The following is a 13,186-nucleotide window of genomic DNA, read 5'->3' on the forward strand; positions in this document are numbered from 1 at the left end:
ATACATTTTCTTTTATTAATTTTAATATATACATTTTCTTTTATTAATTATTTTTTATCATGGTTAAATAATTAATCATTTTTATTAATATTTATTTTTTTATTAATTTTATATATTATTAATTTTATAATTATTTTTAATTATGATATCAATTAATAAAATTTTTTGTTAGATTATCTTTTATTGAAAATTACTTCTTTTTATACATATATAAGTTTTTTTAATTATTCATGTATCAAAATATACTAACATATCATTAATATAATAATGCAAGGATTTTAATAGTAAAAAATAAGAATTAGAAGTTTATTTAGATGAAATAGTAGTATAAGAGTTTAATTATATTATTTTAAATACTTGTAAGATTTTTTTTATATTTTATCTAAACTTATTAATTAGTATTAAATCAGTTTGATTTAAAAAATTTATTTAATTTATTAATTTATTATGTAAACCATCTATTCATAATAATTTAAAATAATTTAATTACAAAATTAAATCTATATCAATATCAATTTACTAATTCATCTTATCGAACCAATGATCTTATCTAATTTTGATAACTACAATAGCGAGGCCTAACTCCTAAACTTTTTACTGTGTGTATATATTTGTAGTTTGCACCGCCTTAGTGCCCCCGTAAGGCTAAAGAGATTTTTTTTTTACCAAAAATTAATATGTATAAATATTGGATAAATTATAAGATTACTCACTATCACTCAAGCTAATGTTTATGAATTTTTTTTTCTTTTTTCTGTTGAGGTCGCATTGTCATGTTATTTATTACTTGTCACATGGCATTTATCACGTAACACTTGAGATATAGCATTACAAATTTTAAAAAGAAATGGATATTAAAAAATTATTTAATTTTGTAGAAAAATTTTGTTTACTTGTCACATGACATTTATCACGTAATACTTGAGATATAGCATTACAAATTTTAAAAAGAAATGGATATTAAAAAATTATTTAATTTTGTAAGTAAATTTTATTTATTTGTCATATGGCATTTATCACGTAATACTCGAGATATAGCATTACAAAATTTAAAAAGAAATGGATATTAAAAAATTATTTAATTTTGTAGGTAAATTTTATCTACATTTTTTAGATTTAGTCAAAATTCAAGCTAATTCCGTTCGTTAAAAAATGAATATCAGGTTCTAAAGTTATCAATTTGGTTATATAAATTAGTCAAGTTATTAATTCAGTTTTAAAATATCTATTAAAAATATTGTAAAAATCATTATGCCTTTAAATGAAAAAGAACTTAAAATATTTAGTTTTTGATGAAAAATTTTGATATTTTTACAGCGGCAAAAAAATTTTCAAATTTAGTATTTTCAATTATTTCATTTTTTTAAAACAAAAAGATAAAAAAAATTTTGCTAAGTCTTTTTAGTTCCTTTTCCTAAAACAAAAAAAAAAAAGAAAAAAAACCCTTTTATTTCTATTGTTTCAAATAAAATTTTCTTTTGTGGCTTTGTTAAAATTTAATTAAAGTTTCTTGCACTTTTTTTAGATTTTGTATTTTCAAAGTTGTTTTTAAAAAAATGTTGCATTATAAAAATAAAAAAATATAGAAAAATTTTGCATTGTCAAAATAAAACAAAAATTTTAATTCTTTTCATTCTTAAAAAAATTTTATTTTATTTTCTTCATTTTTTGATAACTTAATTTTTTGAGAGTTTTTATTTTGACTGTTCAAATTTGAAAATTTCTTAATTTGATCATTAACATTATAAAATTTATTAATATAGTAATGTCATGTGACAAATAGTAGATGACATGGCAATGTCATATCAACAAATTGTTATTCAATAAGAACTTAATGATAAAAAGTTTTAAAAACATTAGCGATTAAATAGTAACTGTCATATTTGGATAATCAAAGTGAACGCTTGAAATCTTTATTAACTAATCTTATAATCTACACTTACGTATTTTTATAAAATTGAATATATATATGACTGAATTTTGAGCAATAAATATAATAATTAATACTCATTAAATATTAAATGTTTTTTGGTAAATAAGGGAACAAGTTCATTAAAAAAAGTTAAACAATTCGATACAAGAAAGTCCCAGAAACATTAGCCACCAAGAGCGGCTGGATAAAGTTAGAAGGACAAGAATGGATAACAAAAAGATTGTCAAAAGTTGTATAACTAGAGGTATTGCTAGTACAAAAGTCCCAGCTATCCTGGGTGAGGTTACTGCCTTTGCGAGCAAGAGCATCCGCGCATATGTTCCCTTCACAGAAAGTGTGGGTGATTCTCTTTTGTTGGAACCGATTCAGGAGAGTCCTGCAATCACAAATTAAAGGGTCAAGCATATGATTTGTGGATGACTGGTTGGAGATGAGGCTGATAACAGCTATTGCGTCAACTTCAAATTCTAAGCTGGAGATTTGTTTTTGAAGAGCCAAGGCAAGGCCATCTCTCAGAGCCCAGAGCTCTGCTTCAATGCTAGTAGCTTTTCCTATGTGTCTAATTGAACTAGCAACCCAATTTCCTTCATGATTGATAATGATGGCGCCAGCAACAACGGTGCCAGGATTACCGATGGCTGAGCCATCAGTGTTGAGCTTATGCCAACCCTTGGCAGGACGTGACCATTTGACAGGGATGAATGAGGGAGAACTTGCTTTGTGACAGTTGTGAGATAAAGCAAAGAATTCCGTCGCGCGGCTAATGGCCTGGTAAAATATAATAAGGGAGGGTTTGGTGTTTCGCCTGGTAAAATATAGATCGCTGCGTTTCTAGCAAGCCAAAGTTCCTAAATAAAGTGAATGAAAATGAGTTTTCAGGGAATGCAATGGGCATGGTAGGATAGTTTAGAAGTCATGTGGCTCTTGAGCGAAATAGGAAGGGGGCTGGAAAAGGAGCAGATTAGCTGATGAGGGACCTTTATGAGTTGCCGCAGTGACAGTAGGGTGGGACTGGCTCTAAGAATGTGATCGAGACTCTTTTCATCGTTGTGGCGAAGAGGGCAAGATGAAGTAGGAACAATGCCCCTCCTAGCAAGAAAACTTCTAGTTGGAAGGATCTGGTGGGTACATTCCTACAGGAAAAACTTGAGTTTTGGGAGGGTGTTTTGTTTCCAAATCCATAACCAATCAATCTCGGGTTGAGGCGCAATAAAAGGATCGATTTCGAGGGCAAGTTTGTACGTGCTAGGAAAAGTGAAGCATCCGTCCCTCGAAAGGTTCCCGCAGATAGTGTCAGCGGTAACATGATGGTGGGGAAAAGGCAAGCGAAGGATAATGCTAAGGATATCAGAGGGAAGGGAGAATGAGATGGGTAGGTTAGCATCCTGTTTGAACATAGATATGAAATCTTTGACCTTGAAGTCATCCTCTATTAGGTTAAAGAGGCCAATAACCAGGGAACGTAAGGTGCCAAGACCTGTCCAATTATCATGCCAAAAGTTCACTTGGTGACCATCTCTAACGATCCATCTTATACCTTTTTGGAGTTTAATTTAAGCCGATTTCATGGACTTCCAGGTAATGGAGGCTTGGGGGTTATTCTTGGGAGGGCCATGGATATTAAGGTATTTGGCCCTCAAGGTTTTAGCCCATAACGACTCCGGGTGATTGAGCAGTCTCCAACTGAGTTTTGTAAGATGAGCCAGATTGTGGGGTTTTGAAAGGCGGATGCCAAGTCCTCCATCCTCCTTGGGTTAAGTGACTGTGGACCATTTGATTCGATGGAGTTTCCTAGAGTTCTTAGAGCCTCTCCGCAGAAAGTTTTTGTTGACTTTGTCAAGGTCCTTGCATATACTAGTAGGGAGTGACCTGCATTGCATATAATAAAAGGGAATAGTAGCAGTAGTTGATTGGATAAGGATGAGGCGACGAGTTGGAGATAAGAGGAGAGCTTTCCAGCCTACGAGTTTTGATTTGACCTTATCAAGGATGAACATGCAATCTTACTGTTTTGCACGGCCGTGGTGGAAAGGAAAGCCAAGATATTTACCAAGCTTTGAAATAGCATTTATGCCGATGCAAAAGGTGGTTCTAGTAATTTGATCCTGGGTAGCAATTGGAGAGAAAAGAATTTTTTATTTTTGGAGACTGATGCATTGTCCTGACTCGTTACAATAGTTAGCTAGAATGGTGCTGGTCGATTTTTTATCTGTTCTAGCAAAAAGGAGGATGTCATCAGTGAACAGAAAATGGGAAAACTTTGGGCCCGATCGAAAGAAGCTAGGAGGAAACCACTCCTTTCTTTCACAAGCTTAGTTGATCAAGTGGCCGAGATATTCCATGCAAAGGATAAAGGGATAAAGAGATAAGCTGTCAAGTTTACCACCGTTGACAATGACAGACATGGAGGAAGATAAGACACAATTCATGATAAGAGAGATCCAGTTTTTGAGAAAGTTGAATAAGTACAAGTTCTTCCTGATGAAAGCCCATTCAAGGCGATCAAAGGCTTTCTCAAGATCAAGTTTAACGGCCATCCAGTCATGCTTCCCTTTCTTACTTTTCATGGTGTGTATTAGTTTTTTAGCAAGGAGGAAATTTTCAATAGCTTAGCGCCCAGGAATGAAGCTTGCTTAGAGAGGGGAGATGAGCTTTTCCAGGAAATGTCTTAGATGTAACACAAGGATTTTCGTGACAAGTTTGTAACCTGCGTTGCATAAACTTATAGGCCTATCATGTGAAATACAGGTGGGTGTTTTACATTTGGGAATAAGAGTGATGAGTGTGGCATTGAGTTCCTCAGGGATTTTGGATTCAAGAAAGATGTCTTGAATAGCAGAATACAACTTTGGACCTACAGTTTGCCAACAGCGTTGGTAGAAATAAAGGTGCAGACCATCAGGGCCAAGAGCTTTGAATGGTTTGAAAGACCATAGCGTTTTGTGCACTTCAAGGTTTGTCACTGGTTGTGTCGAGATGTCGGCATCTGTGGGGGATAGTCTAGGCCAAATGGGGGAGGGGGTGAGGACTGAAGCTGGTCATGGGCACGGTCTGTAGAAAACACAGATGAAAAATGGGACACTACGAGGTTTTGAAGGTTTTTAACGTCCGAAACCCGGTCTCCCACGTTATCAAAAAGCCCCCGAATTTTGTTAACGCTTCTACGTACTAGAATAGTGGTGTGAAAAACTTGTGTTACGTTCTCCCTCAAGCAGCCACTTTACTCGAGATTTCAAGGCCCAAAGTTCTTCTTCTTTTTTGAGGATTTATTGATACTCACGAGTGAGGGAGTTTTGAAGGTCAACAAGGAAAGAGTTAGGATTTGTGGCAAGTACTTTTTGTATACCCTCAAGCCTAGCAAGGGCTCTTTTTTAACGTGCATGAACATTGCCAAAGACTCTTTTATTCTAGGTTTGGAGTTTGTTTGTAAAAGCAGAGGTGGTGAGGTGGAGCCTTGAGTCATTATCACACCAAAAAGCCTGTAGGACGCTGTTGAATTCAGGGTGGTTTAGCCCATGATTTGGAAACAAAAGGGCTTGTTGAAGAAACGAGGGCCGTCGCAGTTTAAACTGATAAGGATGGGGCTATGATCAAAACGAGTTCTAGGTAGAAGTCTAACTGAAGCATTTGGGTAAAGGGTTCTCCAAGAAGGGTTGGCAAGTGCAAGGTCAATCCTTTGCTGGATGAAGGAACTATGATTTCTAAGGTTTGTCCAGGTGAAGCGCAAGCTGGAATATCCAAGGTCCAGGATCTCGCAATTGTTCAGACAATTATGGAAAGCTCTAAGTCGACTAGTAGAGGTGGATAGTCCCCCTTTTTTGTCATTACAAGAGAGTACTTCATTGAAAGTCCCCAACGGCAAGCCAAGAAAGTTCGTGGTTTGAGGTAACAACTGAAAGGTTATTCCAAAGTATTCTTTCATAAAATCTAAGGCTAGCATAGATACTTGAAAGAAGCCAAGAGGAGTTAGTAGAGTGTACCTTAACAGCGGCATGAATCTCTTGCTCAGTGTCACATAGAGGGTTTCACAGTGACCAGACTGGAGTTCCGTAGCATCCATATGTCATCGCTGTAGCCAATGGTTATGGTGTCTCTCCATGCATCAAAGGGGAGGCTGTCAATGATGTTGCGCACCTTTTCTCCAAAAGCTCTGTTTTCGGTAATGATCATGATTTCAGGTTGATGAAGTCTTACAAGATCTCTTGCTGTGCAAATGAAGTCTGGGTGGCAGGCCCCTCGACAATTCCAAACAAGAATGGACATGGGTAATATGGTTGGAAAGAGTGCGGAGGACCTATTATTGATGGCTTTCATTTAGCTTTGAAGAGGGTGGTGGGCATTCTTTGGGTGATCTCCGTCCATGGGAAAAGTTTCAGTTTGTGCACTAGGATGTATGGTTCCTAGGTCAGGAGAGGTATGACATATAACCTGAACTGGTGGATAAAGTTGCTTATTGCTATTTTCAGAATCATGGTCTGCGTGCTGAGGGGGGAAATCTCAAGGAGCCTGCTGGCAAAGGTGGTTTCTAGGTAGTGAATGATCCATGGAGAGATCGTGGGAAGGAATTTCAAGGCTTGACATACAGTGGAGTTGGGCACTAGCAATGGCTGCACAAGTGGGGGCAAGATTAGCATGGGAACAAAGGGCCAAGCTGTTGTTTGGGCTCATGTTTGGGGAGCAGTTCCTTGCGGTGTACCTCTCGCGTGGAGAGAGAGATCGTCGGAATCGCCCACTGATTCAGTTGCTTTCAGGGCTCGTCTCAGAAGATCCTCTGACTGACCTAGAAAGGCCAAATGAGAGGGTTGTTGGGGGCATGGCCTAGGCAAGTTCAGGGTGAATGATCTTAAACGTTCTCTCCGAGCTCTTCTTTCCCAACAAATCCTCATTTTCTGGCTCGCATTAAGGTTGCGGTACTCCGGGCGTTGGAAGTGACTGCTGGTCCATCGACTTGTCATTTTTGGAGAAAGGATTGGGGAGATGGGAGGATTGAGAGTTTGCACAAGAGGGAGCCTGTGAGGATGGGGTGGCTCTGGGCAAAGTAAGGGTTGAAGGAAGCGGGGAAGCACGTGATTGATCTTTTTGGAGTTGCATGGAAGTGGAAGCCTGCATGCAAGACTCTAAAGTTTTCGAGGGTACGTTGCATGAAACGAGAAAATTTTTTGACTTTGTCTGTCCAGGGGGAAGCTTATCGAGCATCTCGAGAGGTAGAGAACAATGTTGCTCAGAGACCAGAAAGGTGGGGAAGGTGGACTTTCCTTTATTATGATATGTTTCAAATGACAGATGTGACGTTCTGCCAGTACCATGGCTTTGCATGGGATGGGAATGTGTAGGTAGAGCTTCATGCTTTTTCTTAGCATGCAAGATAGGCTGATGACAGTGGGCTTTGGCAGGGTGTCGGGGATTACTTTGTAACCCTTTGTTACAGGTGCTCTAACAGCTTTTTGCTTTATTCGGCGTCTCTGCACAAGCATCCAAGGACCGTAATTGTCCTCATCTAAGTTAGGGTTGGGCGAGGCAGGTGGCGAAGGTGGGTTTGCCGTTGAAGATGAGGCTTCCGTGGCAGGGATCTTAGTGTTGGTGTCAGGAAATAGTTCCTTTTTATGGCCTATACGTCAACATTCGAAGCATAGGAGACCTAGACCCTCATATATGATCACCTGTTTATGACCTTCAACTGTAATAAACTTTAGGAGAGGATTCACAAGGTTTACCTGGACGCACAACCTGGCATATCTTCCTCTTTCGCTAGCTAACGTGTGGTTGTCAACACGAAGGAGGATGCCTATTCTTTTACCAATCTTCCTTAGCATGTCTGAGTCGTAGTATTCTATAAGTAGTTCTGAAAGGCGAAACAGCAACCGACAAAAGGGAGCTTTCGAGGCTCTAAAGTTAGGTTCCCAGCGCCTTACCACGAGAAAGCGACCTCGAATAAACCATGGGCCACCTTTAATGACCGTTTCATTATCTTCAGGATTAAGGAATTTTATAAGGAAGTAGTCACCTCCAAGGTCAATGGTGTAGAATTTATCCTGCAACCTCCAGAGCTGACTGAGCTTGTGGACAAGATATTGAAAGCCCACCGTTTTCCCAAAGACCTTGACAATGAGTGATTTTGCCCATTTTGACTGGATGCGCTGCTTTTCTGCTTTTGTAAGAGTGATGTTGATGTCAGCAGTAATGTCTTGGGGAATCTGATCCTGGGTATCATCTTCAATGTCTGTCTCCATACCATCACTGTCAGTTTGATATGAAGGTTGGTGAAAAGCTCCATAGCTGGGCCCCAACAGAGAGTCCTTGTAGGCAAGAACCAGGCGAGGAGTGGAAGTCTCTTCAGTACATGTGGTATGGTTACCCTTGACCTTTTTTGTGCTCCGGAGAAGTTCTGCAACTTCTTCAGTGTAGGGGCAAGGGGAGGGAGAAGAAGGAGGATTCGAGCTCATTTGCATTTTGCTGATTTCAATGTATCTTTATAAGTACTAATTTTTTTAATAAATTAATCTAATATAAGGTGTTGTTTGATAAATTAAACAAATTCAATTATGAAAATTAAGTATTGAAATTTTATTTCTGATCATTTAAATACCAAATTTATTATATAAAAGTTGTTTTACATGCTATTGAAAATTAAATGTAAGTAAAATTTTTATTAATCTTTTTTTAAAAAAACAAGACATGATTTTGCAATTATTTTTAGTTGGTACAAGTTAAAAAGTAAATAATAAATTATTAAAAAGGAATGAATATGAAATTAATGCAATTAGTTAACATTTTTCCGTAAATAAAAGTGACTTAATACATTAAGTAGCTTTTAGGTGCTTAAAATTTTTAACATTTTTTATTGAAAATCTTTTATTAAGATAATATTCGGTATGTTGTAATTGATCAAAAAATAGTGATAATCCTATGATGATTAGATTATCATATTTGATAACCATTTAATAATTTTATGTCACGATTATATTAGATTATTGAGAGTCATAATTCATTATCTTGAAAGTTAATCTAATTTTTATTTAAATGGGTAAAACATTTTTATTATTAAGGTGAGGTGATCTATAAAACTAATAATGATCAATATTATGCATTTAATACGTGAATTAAAATTTTATTTATTTCAAAATTAATTATAATTATTTTATATTATAAATTTTTACATTTTCAAATTAATATTCATAATAATAAATTCAAAAATAATTTGTGTGATTTTTTTAATTTTTTAATTTATGTATAATATAATCTTTTGATTTTAATAGATTTGTTTTATTTTCTAATTCAAAATTTTTTCATATAATTTATACTATAAAAACTAATTAACCTATTAATAAATATATATTTAATTTAATTATATTTTATTATGAAATAAATTAAATATTACTAATATTTTACAAAATATTTGGAGCTCACGCATCTCCTTGTGATGCTCCTAAATTGTACAGGCACAATGGGGACTAACGATATCTATTGCTCTATTTTAACTAAGATTTACGATTTCATTACAGTTTGTGAACTGTATATTCTTTTCTGCTCTTTGTTCTTCTTAAGATCGAAAGGAGGAAAATTTAGGCTAGGAATCGAGGATACAGACTCTGAGAGGTTGATGTGGGAATTAGAGGAGGCAGTGCTTCGAGATTTAGCTTGGCTCGGTCTTGACTGGGACGAAGGTATTGTTTGTCCTCTTTTATCATCATCTTCCTATATCAGTTAGTTTGGCTTGAAATGTATTACTACAATTTTACATGTACCATTCTATTTGTCACTTTTAGAATTAATAGATTTTGTCTGTTGCTATGCAGGCCTAGTGTGGGTCGGGACTATGGTCCTTATCAACAATCCAAAAGGAATTCTATGTACAAGCAATATGCTAAGAAGATCTTAGAATCTGATCATGTTTATCGTTGTTTTTGTTCCAGTAAGGTAGTTCATTTCAACTAAACATTATGAAAAGGAAGGGACTTGAATTGAATTACTTTTTGATTTCAGCTGATTGTCTCTGGAAATTGGATTGGAAACTATTTTTGTTGAGACAAATATGCAAATTTTTGTGTTTCAAAAAACATAACCTAAAGCACTCCATTATAAGTTCATTCTTAACCCTCTACAGGAACTTGAAATGATGAAGGAGATTGCATAGCTAAAGAAACTTCCTCTTGTATACTCTGGGAAGTGGGCCACTACAACAGATGAAGGAGTACAAGAAGAGTAGCGAAGGGAATCCCTTATACATATTGGTTTCGTGTTCCAAAGGAAAGGAACTTGAAAATTAATGACCTTAGAGGTGAACTAAGTTCCATTTTTTGCACTATTTCTTCCTTAATAGCCTTGTGCCCAGTAAACTGCAATTTGTTGTCTGTAATTTAAGGTTTTTTTTTTTTTTTTTGCTTAACAGTACCATTATATTTAAATTTCAGTGGTCCTTTTACAACAGATTATATAATACTTGTTTACAACTTTTGTGTTACAGTTGATGATGCTACCATGGCTATTTCACATGTTATAACATAATTAGAAAAGTCTAATTATTTTACCATTTTACTAAATCTAATATCGGTTTTATTTATGATCTTTTTGGTCCTCTATCCTCACGCTCTCTGTAAACTGGCATTTCAGAGTAGAAGAGCATTTACCTAATACTCTAAGGCAAGCCTTAATATACAAGGTAATCTTAAAAAGCATCAATTCTTTTTTCAATGTTTTGTGGCTTTTGGAGTTTCTGATTTCTTTTAACTATATGGCATTTAAACAATATTTTGCATAGGCTCTTGGATTCCCAGTGCCTTTCTTTGCCCTTTTTTTTTTTTTTTTTATACCTGATAGAAGTAAACTGTCAAAACATCATGGTGCAACTTCAGTTGGTCAGGTAAGTAATTATCTTCATTCTACTTTTTTTTTTCGCGGCAAATATTGCAAATTAAATGTTTTCACTTTGATTTCATTGGGTTCTACAAGTGTATCTTTTAAATTAAGGATTAAAATTCTCCATATTTAACAATTACCTGTTCCATTTTAGAGAGACAGGGTATCTACCTCAAGCAATGGCGGATTAATTGGCACTTTTAGGTTGGGGTGATGGAACTGAAAATGGGTTTTTCACAATTAAGCAACTTGGTTAGTTTTTCCTTTGACCTGCTCTGATGTACATGCTTCTATGCTTCTAAGTCCTATGATCAAGTTAGGCAAATAATATCTGTATTATTGTTATTATACATTTTCACACTTTAATATTTTTTATGCAATTCACAGTTGAAAAGTTCTCAATTGGTCATGTTAACAAAAATGGTGCCGTATTATTAATATAGCATGCTGTAGTGGTCCTTACATTTAGTTGTATTGGATATGCCATGCCATTCATATTATGTGCAACAACTAGTTTACGATCTATGCAATGCATGAATTATTTATATTTATACTTATATATATAATTATACACATAAATAAATATTTTTAATAAAATAATATAAAATATATGTATATAAATATATATGTGTACAATTTACTTATTTGAGAAAACAAAACTTTTGTGGATGAGGCATTTTCTTAATTAGTGGTAAGAAAAAGAAGTCTTGAAATCTTAAGATTCAAAGTTCAAATCTTATCATATGTGAATTTGATCAAACTTTATATTGGATTTGTCTAGTGATTTTGTATTGAGTTATATTGATTTATTTGTTTAATTTAATTTAGTGATTTTTTAATATGAATGTAATATTTGAACAATATTATTGCTTAAGAAAAAGTAAGCCGAAATTTGCATTAACTCAAAGTTCTTCATCAATTTTACATTATTTATGTTTATTCTAGTTAAACATAAGTTAATTTTATTTAAGAAAACAATAAATTTATATGTTAGGATTATAAGAGTAATGTAGATATATTTTGGTGCAATTTCAATAATATCTTTCAAAAATATTTTAGCAAATTTGATTTATAAAAAATGTTTCTTTTGACTTTTCTAAGAAAAAATTAAAAGAAAAAATTGATTCTCGTAAATGATTACATGAACTTTTCAAATAATTTGTTATTACTCATGATAACCTATTTAAATCAAGTTCAAAAGAAAAGAAAATCTATTATCATAATTCATTATATATGTGCTTGTGAGACTAGAGTTTAAATTTTGGATGTTGATAGTATAACAAATAATCACATAGTCAAACTGGTAACTATAATAAAAATCTCAATTAAAATCATGTAATTCTTTATCTTAATATAGAAGAAAGTTAAAAATGTAAAATGTAAAAGTAAGCCATTTGATACAATAACATTATACTATGAAATTATAAAAACTTTATATATATTGTCAATTTGCTAAAGGATTGATTGCTTATTAAATGCAAATACCAAATCTTGTATGGCAATAGGAAATACCTAAGCCCTACATTTTAAAAAAAAAATTATTAAATAACATGAAATATATCAATAACAATTTTCTCTTGTACACTAATTACTCTATTTGCATATATAATGACAAAAAATTAAAGTTTAATCCCTATAGCAAGTGGAATGAAATTATTTATCAAATAAGATATTATTAGGGTTGTAAATGAACCAAACATGAATGAACAAATGTATGTTTGTATTTATTTGTTTATTTTTAAAGGTGTTCACGTTCGGTTTGTATTCATTAAAAAAATTGCTATGTTCGTTTATTTAAATAATATGTTGTTCGTGTTTGATTCGTGTTTATTTAATTAAATTAAAAGCGCTCATTCATGAATATTAAATGAATATGTTCATTAACATATATAAATGAACATATTCTTGAATAGTAAACAAACCATAACCAAACAAATTTAAACAGACAAACTCTAAACAAACATAAACAAACCTGAAAATATAATTAGGGTAAACGATAAAACTATAATTTTATTAGTATTATTATAAATGAACAAATAATGAATAATAAATGAACGAGTTTTAAACGAACATTAAACAAGCTTGTTCATGAACATAAATAAACTAAACAGACCTCTGTTCGTGTTCAGTTTATCTAATAATCAAATATAAAAATGTTATTCAAGATCATTTATTAAACTTAATAAACGAATATAAACGAACAGAAACTTAACATATTCACGAACAATTTGTCAAAAACTCTGTTTGTTTACACCTCTAGATATTATGAGAAAAGTAGGATTTCAACCTTATTTATTTTACTTTTATTTGATTTGTAAAAGAAAATAACAACTATAAGATCTGGGATTTTTTTCTATAAAACATAAATACTATATGATAATTTAATAATTATAAGTT

At 33.5% G+C, this 13,186-nt stretch overlaps 1 pseudogene; it reads left to right on the top strand.

Moving 5' to 3' along the window:
• Positions 1-9,377: 9,377 nt before the first annotated feature.
• Positions 9,378-11,478, top strand: LOC111274336 (glutamate--tRNA ligase, chloroplastic/mitochondrial-like; annotated as a pseudogene).
• Positions 11,479-13,186: the final 1,708 nt, after the last annotated feature.

The sequence above is a fragment of the Durio zibethinus genome, chromosome 26 (genome assembly GCF_047325235.1).
Source record: "Durio zibethinus cultivar Kanyao isolate XHJ-2024 chromosome 26, ASM4732523v1, whole genome shotgun sequence".
NCBI lineage: Eukaryota > Viridiplantae > Streptophyta > Magnoliopsida > Malvales > Malvaceae > Durio > Durio zibethinus.